Source organism: Triticum urartu, chromosome 6 (genome assembly GCF_003073215.2).
Source record: "Triticum urartu cultivar G1812 chromosome 6, Tu2.1, whole genome shotgun sequence".
Classification (NCBI taxonomy): domain Eukaryota; kingdom Viridiplantae; phylum Streptophyta; class Magnoliopsida; order Poales; family Poaceae; genus Triticum; species Triticum urartu.
This window is the reverse complement of record NC_053027.1, coordinates 34,737,583-34,749,630: the sequence shown is the minus strand read 5'-3', so window position 1 is coordinate 34,749,630 and position 12,048 is coordinate 34,737,583.

Here is a 12,048-nt window from a genome sequence, read left to right as displayed (position 1 = left end):
AGCCTTCAACGCCTTCTCTGGATCAGGAAGCAGGCGCCCGTCTGTGATCGGTGGAAGTGCCGGCGGTGCCGCGGATGGCTCACCGCGGAATGGCTTGAGCAGCCCGACATGGAAGACATCATGGATCCACACGCCTGCCGGAAGCTGAAGACGGTAAGCCACTTTCCCAATGCGTTCCAGGATAGCAAAGGGACCGGCATAGCGAGGACCGAGCTTCTTCCTCGCGCGTGGGTCCAAGGACTGCGTAGAGCGGTGAAGTAGACGCAGCCAGACCCAATCATCCACCGTGAACTCCGCCTCGCGATGGTGGCCATCATAGTAATGTTTGGCCAACTGCTAGGCCTGTAGGAGTCGTTGCTGGACCTCCGCGAGCATCTCATCACGGCTCCTCAGAAGAGCCCCGGCTGCCTCGGTCCGTGCCAAGGCCGGATCAACCGGAAGGATCGGCTGGGGTGGCCGGCCATACACCACCTCAAAGGGCATAACACGGAGGGCGGAGTGATAAGAAGTGTTGTAGCAGTACTCCGCCCACGAGAGCCAGTCCACCCATGCGCGAGGGCGATCACCTGTAACACAACGCAAAAACATGGCAATCACCTTGTTAACTATCTCAGACTGGCCGTCCGTCTGAGGGTGGAAGGCGGTGCTCAGGCGTAGCTTCACGCCCGCTAGCCGAAAAAGGTCGCGCCACACGTGTCCCATAAACACGAGGTCCCGATCACTGACGATCGAAGAAGGAAACCCGTGGAGACGGACAATGCCATCGAAGAAGGCCCGTGCGACAGATGCCGCTGAATAGGGATGGCCAAGTGCGATGAAATGAGCATACTTGGAGAAGCGGTCGACCACCGTGAGAATGACGGACTTGCCGCCCACCTTGGGAAGGCCCTCGATGAAGTCCATGGAGATGTCCGCCCAAACCTGAGACGGGACCTCCAAGGGCTGAAGCATGCCGGTCGGCCGTAGAGTCTCCGTTTTGTTGCGCTGGCACGTCACACAAGACCGTACCCAGTCACGGACCAGGGCACGATCACCGGGAATGTAGAAGTCGGCGCGGAGACGATGGAGCGTCTTCTGCACGCCCTCATGGCCCGCCGAGTGGGCGAGGCGCAGCACCTGCTGGCGAAGATCGTCGTGCGCTGGAACGAAGACCCGGCGCCCATGGAGAAGTAGGCCATCGGCGAGGCGCCACGGCTCCTCCAGCTCTCCCGTCGCCAGCTGCTGCTGCAGGAGGAGGGAGTCGGCCACGGCCGCGGTCGCCCGTCGGATGTCGGTGTAGAGGGCGAAAGAGGGCCCGGTGAGGATGCAGAAGGCCGCCCCCGCCGCCGTACCGTCGTCCACATCGGCGTCACGCCGAGACAGGGCGTCGACGACGGTGTTAAGACGACCCGGCCGGTACTCGATAGTCAAAGCCAAAGAGTTTACTGATCCACTGGTGCTGGGGTACCGTCGAAAGCCTCTGATCCAGCATGAACTTGAGGCTGTAATGGTCTGTGCGGATCCGGAAGGAACGACCCCAAAGATAGGGCCGCCAATGGCGTACTGCCTGCACCAACCCAATGAGCTCACGCTCATACGCCGCTAGCTTAAGATGGCGAGCGACAAAGGGGCGGCTGAAGAAAGCAAGGGGTCCATCGCCCTGATGCAGAACCGCACCAAACCCCGCACCGGAGGCGTCGCAGTCGACGGTGAAGGGGAGGTCGAAATCCGGCATCTGCAGTACGAGTCCCGTCGTGAGGGCCCCCTTGAGGGCCTCGAATGCTGAAGTGGCCTCCTCATCCCAAGAGAAGGTGTCGCGACAGAGGAGACGCGTGAGTGGGGCCGCGATGAGGCCAAATTCCCGGATGAACTTCCGGTAGTACCCCGCGAGGCCAAGAAACCCGCGAAGAGCCCGCGGAGACTGCGGAATCGGCCAGGCGGCGACGAACGCCACCTTGTCTGCGTCCATGGCCACTCCCTCGGCCGAGATGACGTGGCCGAGGTAAGCGACCGAAGGCGTCCCGAACGAGCACTTCGAGCGCTTAAGATGAAGATGATGCGCCCGAAGCTCGTTGAAGACGATGGCCACATGCTAGAGGTGCTATGCCCAAGAGGCGCTGTAGATAAGGGCATCTCCAGCCGCGCCCCCAGGAAGGCCTCCCCAGGCGTTTTTTTTGTGCTGGCGCCGAAAAATCGGCCCATTCGCGCCCCCAGGAGCTCGATTTTCGCCGGCTTGGGCCGAAAACAGCGCCGGCGGACCCAGGCCGAACCCGGCGCGCTGGGGGGCGCCCGGGGGCACCGGGACGAACTGTTTTGGCGCGAAACAGCTGCGGGCCCGCCGCGTCAGCGACTCTACCCTCTTCTCGCCCCTTCGTCGTCCTCATCGCCTCGTTTCCCGTGGCGAATCAATGCCAAAGCTGTCGCGCTGCCGCGCCGGTCAGCCTACGCCATTGATGCCTCACGGGCGGCGAAGTGAAGACCGGATGACGCGCGTCCCTCGCCCTCCCTCGCCCGCCACACGTACTCACGGCGGCTCGCGCATGGGCGGCGCCTCGGCCTATATAAGACGCTCCCCAGCGCACTCGGCGACTCGTACTCTCTCGCCGTCGTTGTTCCTCCCTCTCCTCTCTCTCGCCGTCGTCGTTCCTCCCTCTCCTCTCTCTCGCCGTCTCCAGCACCCATGGCCGAGCGCTTCCCAGGCGACGACGCGGCGGCGAACGGCTTCGGCCGCCGCCATCTTCACGAGAGCGAGGCTCGCCTCCTTTTCGAGGCCGAATACCCGGTCCCGCCGGACATGCGGGTACCCAGGACGTGGAGGATAAGCGCCGACGGCGTGCCGGTGCCCTCGATACCCACCGGCGCGGCGCGGCGTGTGGAGATCGCACGCATCCGCTCGTCCCTGCCGCGTGCGGCGAGGGAGGGGCCACGGTACGTCCCCGACAGCCCGCTCTGGGAGCCCTACTTCCGCCGCCGTCACGCCGAGCAGCTCGAGGCTACCAACGGCGTCGAGCCCTCCGGCAGGCTCAACGCCGTCGGCCGGTGTCGGTGGTGGGGCGTGCCCGGGCGCACGTTGGAGGCCGTCCTCGAGTACATCGAGGGCGGCAACACGCCGCGCCTCGAGTACCCAGCTCTCCCGTCCTTCACACGCCGCCGGGGAAGCTCCTGGACCCCGAGGCGCATGGAGACCGGGGGGTCCTCCTCCTTGTCCGGCGGCTCCCCCTGCCTCCACCTCCGCCCCGTCAAGCCGGAGCCCCAGGGTGCGCCTGTCAGCGCGCGTACCCGCAGCTCTAGCGTCCACATCAGCGACAACGCCTCCCCCACCAGCCACTTCGTCCTCGTCAAGCCCAAGCCGGAGTCCAAGCCGGAGCCCAGCCTCCCCGTGGAGTATGAGGAGATAGCCCGGCGCGGCTTCTCCGACGAGGACGCCCTGCAGTGGGCGCGGGACGACTACCTCCGCGACGAGATGGTCCGGCAGCGCCGAGCCCTGGAGGAGATCGCCGCCCGCAAGCGTGGGCGCGAGGACGAGCACGGCGTCGTGGTCCTCAGTGACGACGATGACGACGCCCCCGGACCGTCCATCCCGCCGCGCCAACCGGGAGAGGGATGCAGCAGGGATGGCGGAGGCGTCGGCGGGGGCGACGACGACGACGACGGTGACTACACGCGGTTCTACCGCCTCCTCGGCATGTAGAACCGCGTGGGTGGGCGGCGAGGGAGACGGCGGGGGTAGCCCGCGGTAGTTTTTCCCTTTTTTGTAAAGTATGTTTAAATTTGAATGAACTCGCCGATGTTTGTGTTAAATTTGAGTCGTGTTTGCACCGAATTTAAACATTTTAAAAACCCGTGGGGGGCCACGACTGGGGGGCATCACGCCCCCAGTGCGCGGTTTAGCGCCGGTGCGCCCCCAGGGGGCGATTTTTGCCCCTCCTGGGGGGCCAACGGCTGGAGATGCCCTAAGAATGTCATCAAAGAAAACGAGCACAGACCGACGTAAGTAGGGCCGGAGGACATCATTCATCAAGGCCTGAAATGTCGCCGGGGCGTTGGAGAGGCCAAAGGGCATCACCAAGAACTCGAAGTGGCCGTGATGAGTCCGAAACGCTGTCTTGGCGATGTCGTCTGGATGCATGCGCACCTGATGATACCCCGACCGGAGGTCCAGTTTGGTGAAGAAGCACGCCCCATGTAGTTCATCTAGGAGTTCATCGACCACCGGAATAGGGAACTTATCCTTAAGTGTGAGAGCATTAAGGGTGCGGTAGTCGATGCAGAAACGCCACGTGTCGTCCGACTTGTGAACGAGGAGGACCGGCGCCGTGAATGGTGATGTGGAGATCCGGATAATGCCCGCGACAAGCATGAGTGCACACTGCCGCTCCAACTCGTCCTTCTGCAGCTGGGGGTACCGGTAGGGCCGTACTGCCACCGGCGCCGAGCCCGGCAGGAGATGAATACGGTGGTCGTAGACCCGGGCCGGCGGAAGGCCCTGGGGTTCCGCAAAGAGATCACTGTGCTGCTGCAGGAGGTTATCCAACAACGGATGCTCGACCTCAGTGGTAGCCGCGGCCAGCTGGAGCGGGGGCGACGCTGGGGCGCCTCCAACGCCCTCCCACCGGATGCGGCGGCCGAGGTGCCAGAAGGTCATCGTCAGGGTGTCGAAGTCCCAAAGGATGGGTCCGAGAGTCCGCAAAAAGTTGACGCCGAGGATGAAGTCGAAGCAGCCCAAGTCGATGCCGGCACAAGTGATGGTGAAGTGCTCGTCGCCGATAGTAATGGGTACATCCCGAGCGAGCCCATGGCAGCGGAGGTGGTAGCCATTAGCGACGGTGACCCGCAGCTGCTCCCCGCCTGTCGGCTGTAGCTCAAGGCGCCACATAGTAGCCGCAGGTAGGAAGTTATGTGTAGAAGCCGTGTCCAAGAGAGCCACCAGAGTCTCGCCACAGATCGTGATCGGTATAAGCATAGTACGCTCATTACGGATGCCGGCCAACGCATGAAGGGAGACGACAAGGGCCGTAGCCGGCGCGGGCACGGGTGCCGGCGCGACCTCGGCGGCGGCTGGGTCGCCGAGTCCATCATCGGGGGTATCGTCCTCCGTCTCGTCGGCCGTCTCCAAGTAGAAGAGGCACGGGCAGACATGGCCCGGGGCATAGGGTGCGTCATAGTTAAAGCACAGCCCCAGGCGGCGGCGCTCGAGCTCCTCTGCCTGTGAAAGGCGCCGGAAGGGCCGCGTCGCGGCCGGGGTGGTCGCCGGCGAGGCGGCTGAAGGTGCTGGCGCGGGCGGCGGGGGCCGTGGAGGCAGTCGGCTCCCCCGAGGTGCTGCTGGCCGTGTCAAGGCCTGGGCATGCTCCTCGAACGCCCGAGCGTAGTATACGGCCGTCTGTAGGTCCTGGGGCCCCTTCATCTCGACATCCACGCGGATGTGGTCGGGAAGGCCGCCGACGAAGAGCTCAGCTCGCTGTAGTGACGTCACCCCTGGTGCGTGACACGCCAGAGCCTGGAAACGGTCGGCGAAATCCTGGACCGTGGAGGTGAAGGGTAGGTGGCCCAGCTCGGACAAGCGGCTGCCGCACCATGGTGGTCCAAAGCGAAGGAGACACAGCTCACGGAAACGATCCCAGGGAGGCATACCGCCCTCGTCCTGCTCGAGGGCGTAGTACCATGTCTGGGCTGCACCTCGGAGGTGGTATGAAGCGAGCCAAGTGCGCTCAGACGCAGGTGTGCGCTGGCCCCGGGAGAACTGGTCACACTGGTTTAACCAGTTAAGAGGGTCCTCCGAGCCATCATACGTGGCGAAGTCGATCCGGGCGAAGCGAGGTGGTGTCGGGGTCGATGCGCCAGTGCCCACCGGTTCGACGATGCGGAGGGCGGAGGGCGGCACGCCGTCCTACAGCATGGACACCGACGGTTCTCCGGCCTCCGTGTAGACCGGCGGTGGCGACGTTCCGGTGAGCCATGCCAGAATCGGAGAGGGCGACGGTGGGAACTGCACCTGCTGGATCGGGAGTCCCCCTGGAGGGGCCTGACTCAGGCCGGCGCTGGGTGGCGGGGACGTCGTGGGAGCTGGTGCAGCCGGCGCGGGCCAGACCGGCCACGGGGCGGGGGCGGCCGACGCGGGTGGCACCGCGGGCGCTGGTGCAGGCCATTGCGGCCAGGCCGGCGCTGGGGCGGCCGGCGGCTGTAGCGTCGGGTAGCCCCCAACGAGTGCTGCGGGCACCGAGTACCACGGAAGAGCCGGGGGGCTGGAGGGCACAGGAGGCGGGAACGGCGAGGGCGGCCCGTACGGGCTGGCCAGGAAGAGCCGGATGCCCTGGACCGCGACGACCAAGTCGTTGAGGACACCCGCCATGGCCTCCGGGGTGTAGTGGGCTGGTAGGGTTGAAGGGGATGGCGGCGTAGGGGTGACGGGGGCCGGCGGCTGGCCGGTGGGCGCGTCGGAGATGAGTTCCAGCGGCACCGATGGAAGGTCCAGCGGCCCCGTGGCGAGTGGCGATGGCACGGCGGTGGTGGTGGTTGGTGGAGCGGCGGCGGTGGTGGTGGTTAGAGGCAGCGACGGCGATGGTGGTGAGGACGACATAGTCGAACCTGAGCTGGCTGATACCAAGGTGTTAGGAGCTAGGGTTCTGCCCTGCCTAGGGCGTAGGGTGTAGGGGAAGGAGGGAGTTGGGCGAGGGCTAGAGCGTGGCGGCCGGCGGCGAGGCGCCACCCTTGCGGCTGGGGCGGCGGCGGCGCAGGAAGGAGGCGGCTAGGGTTAGGATTCCGGCTCCTCTGGGAGCCGGGCAATAGAATAGTCTTATTGCTTAATTTTCAAAATAATCTTACAACTTGTATATATAATCATAATCTGAAAATAAAACTAAAATAACTTGAGGCCTAAGCCTGCCCAGTGGCCCCCCTGCGGCCATAGACTTGGCCGGTCATAACAGGTGGTCACTCTATTCTCTGTGAAACTTTCTATTTTGGTTCGGCTGATGGTTATGTTGTTTGCCCTGCGTGGCATTAGACGCTCTCGTTGGCAGTTGAATGATACGGTTCGGTTTAGCGCATCTAGGCCGCAGCTTTGCATTGCTATGTTCTCCGGTCTGCCATTTCGGGTAGACCCGATCGCTTGGAACAGTCATGGAGACTTGCGTTGCCCCGTTTTCCTAATAAAAATGGGGTGGGGGGGAAACCCTCTTGATCAAAAAACAGGGAATTTTGTGGTACATATGATGCGATCTGGCTCATATTCATTGTTCGAAGTTTTGCTAGTTTTTTTGTGAATTAGAGTTGTAAAAACTTTATCCTGAATGCACCTCTTCATGCTGACATCTGTATGAGTGCAGCCAATATTACTGTAAAGCCAGGAATTTTTGTTCATGCTTTTACGTGCACATACATATAGTTTTGGGAGACTGTAATTCTGTATGCTAATTGCCATTTGAAATGTCACCAGGTTTTCCGTCGGCATTGCTGGCTAAATCAAAATTGGGATGTACTTCTCATGTCAAATTGTGTGTCCTTTTTCTGGTTACTTTCAAAGGCTTATCAAGTACCTATTGTTGTAGCAATGGAATCTGCAAAAACTTGGCAAATGCAGATGAACAAGGAAGGTTTTGGTACACCCATAAAGAAAGCAAGTGTTCCTGACATTGTAAGTCAATTGCTTTCACCAACCATTGCCGTATTCTGTTCAGTTATTTGTACATGATGATGTCATTAACTATTGTGCTCATGTTTTATACCAGAATGTGAAGATAATTTGAAGCCTAATGTGGGGATGCCATTTGAAGGGCTGAAGTCTGTGGAGGAGTTCTACAAGTCTTACGCACATCACTCTGGTTTTGGGGTTCGTATTGGACAGCAAAAGAAGTTAGAAAATGAGCTAGTTCACTGCAAGTGACCATTGTTGTGTTCAAGGAAATACACAAAACGAGGGGATAAAAATAGTTACTGAATTTTTCAATCTATGTAATGGATGATTAGTTGTGTTTATTCTCTAGCTTTTGTCTTATTTCTATCACATTGGACATGTGCTTAATTCAATATATATAGTGGTCATAACATGCTACTGAGTTCCAGTTGTGTATGGTGGTTTGGAAGCTTGCTCTTGTTTATGTATGTGTAATGTGTTCATGAAAATCTGATTGCAGACAGAGGCACCAGGTTTCCAAGGAGCAGCAGCAAACTGTTTTATCCATGGATTCTTTTGTGCTGCTAGCTACTGTTAGCTTGCATCACGTGCAGAAATCTTGAAGATACATCAGAGTAGTAGCATTTGAGTTATATTGCATCATGTAGTATGTAAGGGACACCTCAATTGCCAATAGGAACAAGTAATAAGAAATAGATGTTTATTTCTTCATTTTCATTCACAACTCTGAAGCTGCACGTACACCCAACAAGAGTTGCATTCTACAAGCTCACAATCCACATTTAGAAGAACAAGAACAAGTAGTACAGGCATTCAGAATCTCACTGTCCAATACTATATGCATTCAGAAATTTCGTTGTTGTTGCTCTGCAAGGGAGTCTGCAGCAAGTCGCATCACACAGTTGTGCTCGCTACCAACACAAGTCTGCAGCGTGTGCAGAGGTTACGGCCGTCAGTGGCCTCGGCGGCTGGGACAATGACGAGGCAGACGACTGCGCAGGTTTGGGCGGGCGGTTGCCTCGGCGGCAAGGACTGTCGACGTGCTGGACGATTTCGGAGTGCAGAGGTAACGGCCGTCGGTGCCCTCGGCGGCTCGGCCGGTGACGAGGTGGACGATTGCTAAGGTTGGGGCCGGCGGTTGCCTTGGCGGTGGTGACAGCCAACGTGCTGTACGAATGCGGAGGTTCGTCGGTACCTGCACAGGGCGAGCCAGATCGGCGGGGCCGTCGGGAGAGCAGCGTCGGCGGAAGGAATTGGGAACAGAAAGTTCTGTGATGTTTTTCATTGTCCAGGCGGCCAGGGGGCACTTTTGCAAATAAGAAATCTCGAGGCGGGCGGTTTAGTGCAAAAGTACATCCAAATAAGGAGATACACACGATATAGATCGGATGATCGAAATACGAAGGATGCAAAGATGCACGAGGGATGCCGGATTCACAAGATATGACGCCCAAAACCACCATCGATCGAGATTCGAGCTCCACCGACTGCACCCAAACGCTCCGTCTCGCCAGCCGCCAACCATGGAGGAGGAGGAGGCAGCAGCGGCGAGACCCACTCGCAACGAACAGGAATCCCATGGAACCGCGTGGAAGCGGGCATGGAGTGGCGACTATGACGTGAGCTCCGGCGATCTCATCAGCCACCTTGCCGACGCCCTCCTCAGAACCATCATCTCCCTCCACCCCACCAAGGACGGCAGCCGCACGCAGATCCTCTCCCGCCGATGGCGCCTTTTGGCCGTGTGTCTATTTGACTTGGGATATTTTAGAGAACTGCCTTTGCTTACTTGAAGTGCTTTATTTACATGTTTGGTAGTGCTCCTACAAAGAATATGCAAAGAAAATGTATGTATGTTCATATGCAAAGAATATGCAAAAGTTAGAATTTTTTATGTTCATAGAATTTTTTTGGTGATATTGTAATATGAACATTTTGAATATGGATGGATGGATGAACATTTTTGTAGATGATGATGATGATGATGATGATGATATATGAAAACTTGGTCAATTTGTTTTGTAGTAGATGATGATGATGATGATATATGAAAACTTGCATTAGAGAGATGCTCCCATATTTATTTTATATTTTTTGATAATTTTTAAACTGTTAAAAGTTTAGCAACCCTTAACTAGTTCTGTAGCAAGCTATGATATATATATATATATATATATATATAGCGCTATTCGTCACCCTGGGTGAGAAATAGTTATTCTTCACCCCCCTCTATTTTACCATCAATGCACCATAATTTTACGTTCCGTAATTTTTGTCTTATTTCGACGCAAAAAGGGACCGTAAGAAAATATATAATTGCCGTAAAAAATATTTATGTTATGTAAAATTACAAATGTAAAAACATAGTCTAAAATACACATAAAGTACAAATTTTCTTGTCTTATGACCTATATTTTTATTTTCTTATGTCAAATTTTACGTAGTGAATCAATAGGAATGTAACTATTTGAATTCGAAACGTAATTTAATTATGAAATGATCGTAAGATTACCTCGGGTGAAGAATAACTTATTCTGCACCCTGGGTGATGAATAGTCAACTTTATATATGAAAACTTGGTCAACTTTATATTCTTTTGATAATTTTTAAATCGTTAAAAGTTTAGCGATCCTTAACTAGTTCTGTAGCAAGATATGGTAGACACAGTTTTACCTATATATATATATAACTTGGTCAATTTTTTTGTAATGGATGATGATGATGATGATATGATGATATATGAAAACTTGATGATACGATGATATTATGTTTTGATGTTTTAGATGTTTTATCGAGTAGGAATTTTTGATGTTTTAGATGTATATATGTATGTTTTGATGTTTGAATGTATTAAAAGTTTGTCATATTGAAAAAAGTTTGAATGTTGCATATTTCACGATGCAACATTTGATTCAATGCAACTAGATGCAATAATTTTGATCATATGTCAAAGTTTGAATTTTGACATATGCAACATTTGATCATATATCAAAGTTTGATCATATGTCAAAGTTTGAATTTTGACATATGCAACATTTGATCATATGTCAAAGTTTGATCATATGTCAAAGTTTGAATTTTGACATATGCAACATTTAATAAGGGATTTATCAAGAATGCCCCCCATTAATAACAGATTTATCAAGAATGCCCCAATTATGGATGTGCATAATTAAGTTGATCCATATTTTTCCTGATCTCATCTACGCTTCTATATGTGCATGTTCTTTTGTGTCAAAGTATTGAAGAAATCCATGGTTTCATCATTAGCCAAAAGTAACAGGCGCATGATGGTACGAAGCTCTCCAAAGTTATTTTGGAACGGAGTCCTGATAGGATAATTTGCCTTTTGGTACGAAGTTCAGCAAAGGCCTTCCAAATAGCGATATTCGGAAGGCTCTTGCTGAACTTCATACCAAAAAGCGAATTATCTTATCCGGGACTCCATTCCAAAACAACTTTGGAGAGCTTCGTACCACCATGCACCTGTTACTTCCGGCTAATGATGAAGCCATGGTTTTCTTGAATCCTTTGACACTACACAACGTGACATATAGAAGGGTAGATGAGATCAGGAAAAATATATGGACCATTTTCTGCACATCTAGAATGGCGCCATTTTGTTAAATCCCTTAAAGGTTAAGAGAATCCCTTGTTTGACATTCATGAGAGAGGCGGTCCGGACGTCGGACATTCATGAGAGAGGCGGTCCGGACGTCGGACATTCATGAGAGAGGCGGTCCGGTCCAGTCACCGGACATGTCATGTGTGATAGGTAGTATTTTTTTTTGTTCATAGAAAACTCCGGTAACTCTTCAACACGAGGGGGGACGTCGATCAACCACCTCTTGCCCGACCAAAACCTAGAAGCATTGAGGCCACCCCAAACCCTAGAAGCATTTCTGAGGCCACTCCAAACCCTATAAGTGTCGAGGCCACCCGAATTTACAAAGTTAAAAGAGCGTTGTCGAGGCCACCCCAAACCCTTGAAGCGTTATCGAGGCCACCCCAAACCCTAGAAGCATTGTCGAGGCCACCCGAAACAGTAGAAGCATCGAGTCCACTAATATGATTCCTTGTTGTGATTAGCTAGCTAGGTCTATGTTTGCCACTAATATATCCATCTCTCATGTTTGTATATTAATTGCCATGTTGTAATATTTGCAGAAACTATGGATCAAAGAGACTTAGAACAAGAAGAGTTGTTGGGGGACATAATCCGCGACGGACGTGATGTCTTGTCGGTTCTCAACGACACCGATGGTCTGGAAGGAGAGGATGATGGCTCCGGTGATCAAACAATGGAGGAGGAAGGACATGATCATGACGCCTCCGGTGACTGAATGGCGGAGGAAGAAGGAGACCATCATGATGGCTCCGATGACCGAACGGAGGAGGGAACTATTGCAAAGTCCGGCGAGGTATATATATATTAA